Source organism: Chiloscyllium plagiosum, chromosome 26 (genome assembly GCF_004010195.1).
Source record: "Chiloscyllium plagiosum isolate BGI_BamShark_2017 chromosome 26, ASM401019v2, whole genome shotgun sequence".
In the NCBI taxonomy this organism is placed as follows: Eukaryota; Metazoa; Chordata; class Chondrichthyes; order Orectolobiformes; family Hemiscylliidae; genus Chiloscyllium; species Chiloscyllium plagiosum.
Window position 1 is genome coordinate 52700329 of NC_057735.1, and position 5426 is coordinate 52705754.

Sequence of the window (5426 nt, forward strand, 5' to 3'; positions counted from 1 at the left end):
GAGAGGGGTGGGGAGGGAAATATATCCCTGTTGGTGGGGTCTGTTTGGAGGTGGCGGAACATCCATGTCCTTTATATAAATGGCAAATAAATGGTATTTAGCACCAATCCCTGTGACACACTGCTGGTCACCGACCTCCAGTCTGAAAAACTGCCCTCTCCACCACCCTCTGTCTCCAATTTTGTATCCAATTGGCGGGTTCTCCCTGGATCCTGTGAGATTTAACCTGACTCAACAACTTTTTCAAAGGCCTTGCTAAAATCCATGTGGACAATGTCTACCCCATTGCCCTCACCTTCAGAAAACTCAATCAGATTTGAGAGAAATGATTTCCGATGCACACAACCATCCTGACTAACCCAAATGAGTCCTTGTCTTTCTAAATGCGTGTAGATCCTGTGTCTCAGAATCCCCTTTAATAACTTAACCACCAAGACATTCAGCTCACTGGTCTTTAGTTTCCAGGCATTTCCCTGCAAACTTTCTTAAATAATGGCACAACATTAACCACACTTCAATCTTCCGGCATTTCACCTTTAGCTGCCAATGATACAAACATCTCTGCTAGGGGCTCCACATATTCCTCCCTAGCTTCCCACAAAGCCCTGTGATACACTTCATTAGGATTTGTTGACCTTAATATGTTTTAGGACTTCCATCTTCTGCAATGTGGATACTCTTCAAGACATCACTATTTATTTTCCCAAGTTCCCTAGCATCCATGCATTTCTTGGCAGTAAATACTGATGAGAAATATTCATTTAGGATCTCACCCATCTCTTGTGGCTCCATATATAGATGGCTTTGTTGATCTTTAAGAAGCCTTATTCTCTGACTTCCTACTCTTCTGTCCTTTGGATTCTCCTTTACCAAATTCATCTCGTGTCTCCTCACAGCCCTCCTGATTTCCCTCTTAAGTGTACTCCGGCACCTTCTATACTGAAGGAGTTCACTTCATCCCAGCTGCCTATAAATATCATATTCCTCCTTTTTCGTGATCAGAGCCTCATCCAGGGCTCACTACTCCTGCCAGCCTTAGCTTTGGCTCTCACAGGAATGTGCTTTGCCTGAACCCTCCTTAACTCATTTTTGAAAGCCTCCCACTTACCAGACCTCCCATTGCCTGCAAACAACCTCCCCCAGTCAATGTTTGAAAGTTCCTGTCTAAGTTTGTCAAAATTGGCCTTGCCCAATTTAAAACTTTAACTTGTGGACCAGACCTACTCTTTTCATTGCTGTTTTAAAACTCATGGAATTATGGTCATTGGTCCGAAAGTGCTCCCCCGCTACCACTTCCATCTCACATCCTGTCTTATTCCCTAAGATGAGGGTGTTGGAATCCTTGAATTCCAGGAGCAGCAATTCCTGTTTTATATGCTGTTGCATTGTTTTGGAACTTTGGAGAGAAAAAAAAAGAGTCAAAACAACAGCACTTTTAAAAAGGGAGAGGTACAAACAAAGGCAGCACATAGTGAGGTCAGTGAAGGAGAGAGAGAGAGAGAAACTCACACTGCTACCTGACACAGCAGTGAACCTGTGCTGTTACTGTCTTTGCTGCTTGAATTCAAGTATTGCTGGACATCCGAGTGTGTCTGGGAAAATTAACAAACAGTAAAGTTCACAACTAATCTTGGAGGAACCTGTTTGGGAGATGTCATAGCACATAAACAGATAAACAGATGAATATTTTAAAGTGTGGCCTTACAGTAAGTCTGCAGTCGTGAGTACAGTGGGTTCTTTCTTGATTATATGTTTTATTGAGATATGTCTCTTCATTAAACTTAAAAAAAAAGCCATAAGTATTAAGTTAGCCTGGAGTAGTGTTTTGGGGAGCCCCTAGCAGAGATGTTTGAATCAAGAATGAGGACTGATAAATTAAACTGCATTTATTTCAATGTAAGGGGTCTAACAGGGAAGGCAGATGAACTCCGGGCATGGTTAGAAACATGGGACTGTGACATTATAGCAATTACAGAGATGTGGCTCAGGGATGAACAGGACTGACAGCTTAATGTTCCAGGATACAAATGCTACAGGGACAGAAAGGAAGGCAAATGAGGAGGGGAAGTGGCGTTTTTGATAAGAGATAACATTATAGCTGTGCTGAGGGAGGATATTCCTGGAAGTATGTCTAGGGAAGTTATTTGGGTTGAACTGAGAAATAAGAAAGGAATGATCACCTTTCAGACTGGAGGCCTGTGACCAGTGGAGTGTCAGAAGGGTCGGTGCTGGAGCCACTACATTTGATCATTTATATAAATGATTTGGATGTGAGCATAAGAGGTACAGTTAGTAAGTTTTCAGATGACACCAAAATTGGAGGTGTAGTGGACAGCAAAGAAGGTTACCTCAGATTACAACAGGATCTGGACCATATGGGCCAATGGGCTGAGAAGTGGCAGATGGAGTTTAATTCAGATAAATGTAAGGTGCTGCATTGTGGGAAAGCAAATCTTAGCAGGACTTATACACTTAATGGTAAGGTCCTAGGGAGTGTTGCTGAACAAAGAGACCTTGGAGTGCAGGGTCATAGCTCCTTGAAAGTGGAGTCACAGGTAGATAGGATAGTGAAGAAGGTGTTTGGAATGCTTTCCTTTATTGGTCAGAGTATTGAGTACAGGAGTTGGGTGGTCATGTTGTGGCTGTACAGGACATTGGTTAGGCCACTGTTAGAATATTGCGTGCAATTCTCATCTTCTTCCTATCAGAAGGATGTTGTAAAGATTGAAAGGATTCAGAAAAGATTTATAAGGATGTTGCCAGAGTTGGAAGATTTGAGCTACAGGGAGAGTTTTAATAGGCTGGGGCTGTTTTCCCTAGACTGTTGGAGGCTGAGGGGTGACCTCTTAAAGGTTTATAAAATCATGAGGGGCATGGATAAGGTAAATGGACAAAGTCTCTTCCCTGGGGTAGGGGAGACCAGAACTAGAGGACATAGGTTTAGGGTGAGAGGGTAAAGCTATAAAAGAGACCTGAGGGGCAATTGTTTCATGCAGAGGGTGGTACGTGTATGAGTGAGCTGTCAGAGAAAGTGATGAAGGCTGGTATAATTACAACATTTAAAAGGCATTTGGATGGGTATATGAATAGGAAGAGTTTGGAGGGATATGGGGCAGGTGCTGTCTGTTGGGACTGGATTGGGTTGGATATCTGGTCGGCATGGATGAGTTGCACTGATGGGTCTATTTCATGTCTATGACTGATTATGACTGTGTATGACCCATGACGTCAAGTTTCGGGGTGGAGGATTCACTGTTCTCACCTGACTCCATTCTTGTTGGTCTAGTCACAGGCAGTGAATCACCCACAAAGTCTTCCCTTCCTACTCTCACACTGCTTCCCCTTCATGTCCCCCAAAGATTGACCCTGGGCACCCTGCCACTTCACAACTACGGACGTTCCTCAGTGACATCAACTGCTCAGACAACATTCGTTTCCCCACATCCACTTCTGTCACAGCCCTGGTTGAGCAGTCTCGCTCTCTCTCGCTCGCTCTCTCGCTGACCACTGAGAAGAAAATTGAGGTCGAATCTACTTTATTGGCCCAGGTTCAATAATGAAAACCAGACACCAGATCAAACAGGCTGTCAAGAAATGGAAGGTATTGATGTAGCTAAAGTCAACACACTGTTATCAGGCCTGATGTGGCCATAGACTTACAGTGCATTGGATTTTGCCAATAAGATTGGCAACATCTAAACTGACTTCATGAGAAATTGTGTAAATATCTCAATCTTTTTTTAAAATGAATTAAATATACTGGCTAGTCCATAGCCATCATTTTTAGCATCTGCTCTAAACATTGTCCCTGAGAAACAATTCTATCCCTCTGTCTGACAGCTGTCTGAGGGTGACCTCACTCTGAGATTCCAGCTCCACATCTGGTCCCTTACCAGCTTCAACCTCTGCACTTTGCCCAGTTCCAGGTTCCCTCCACTTTTCCCAAACTCTGTGCATGTCTTTGTCACCCTGAGATTGAGGCATCCTGACATTCACTCAGATGGATCGATGTTGCTCATCTACTCTCCATTCCCACCAGCTCATTTTGAATTCCGCAGCATGCACTATCACTTATTACATCTCCTGCTTTCTCACCAAAACCAATTCACATTCCCTCCCTAACAGTGTTTGCTGAGCTACACTGCTACAAAGTTTTCAATAGCTTCATTTATTCAAAATCTTCATCTTATTTTGAAATCCTTGCAAAGCCTCACCCTCCTGATCTGAGTAAGCTTGCCCTGCCCTCCAACATCTCTGCACTCCTTCAAACCTGACCATTTGTATTTTCTCAACTTTAATCATGTCACTATTGACATCCTGCTTGTTGCTAACAAGACTGAAGTTCTGAAAGTGACTTCATAAAGCTCCTTGCCTCTCTAACTGTCCTATGAGACTCTCTTGAAAGTGTTCCTCTTTGAATCAGTGAATAACATGATTTCTTAATGTCTATGGATCGAAGCAGTTCAGTATCAGCTGTGGTTCAGTTGGTTTGCTTGTTTTGAGCTGGAGCTGTTGAGTTCAGTACTCCTGTGGAGCCCAGCATCCAGACTCACTCTCCACTGAGAGACAGTGCTACATGTTCAAAGCTACTGTCTTTCAGATGTGATATTTGACTGAGGTTGTATCTGAAAATGTGTTGCTGGAAAAGCGCAGCAGGTCGGGCAGCATCCAAGGAGCAGGAGAATCGACGTTTCGGGCATGAGCCCTTCTTCAGGAATGAGGAAAGTGTGCAAAGCAGGCTAAAATAAAAGCTAGGGAGGAGGAACTTGGGGGAGGGCCGTTGGAAATGCGATAGGTGGAAGGAGGTTAAGGTGAGGGTGATAGGCCGGAGAGGGGGTGGGGGCGAAGAGGTCAGGAAGAAGATTGTGGTCAAAGGTGTTTTTCTTCATAAACTTCTCCACGAAGGACAGGTGGTACGGAACGGTCCAACTACTCGGAGCGTTCCGCGGCAGCGAGGCCAGGCCCATCCTTCGCAACACCGGGGACAGGTAGAACCTCAGTATGTAGTGACACTTGGTGTTTGCGTACCGGGGATCCACGCACAGCTTGATGCAGCCACACACAAAGGTGGCCATCAGGGTGAGGGTGGCATTGGGTGTATTTTTTCCCCCGTTGCCCAGATCTTTATACAGTGAGTCCCTTCGGACCCGGTCCATCTTTGACCTCCATATAAACTGGAAGATGGCCCGGGTGACTGCAGCGGCACAGGTTCTGGGAATAGGCCAGACCTGTGCCACGTATAACAGCAATGACAGTGCCTCACACCTGATGACCAGGTTTTTTACCGCGATGGAGAGCGACCGTAGTTTCCATTTGCCCAGTTTCTGCCTCACTTTGCTGATACGCTCCTCCCAAGACTTGGCGCACACCCCAGCCCCTCCGAACCAAATACCCAGCACCTTCAGGTGGTCGGTCCTGACGGTGAA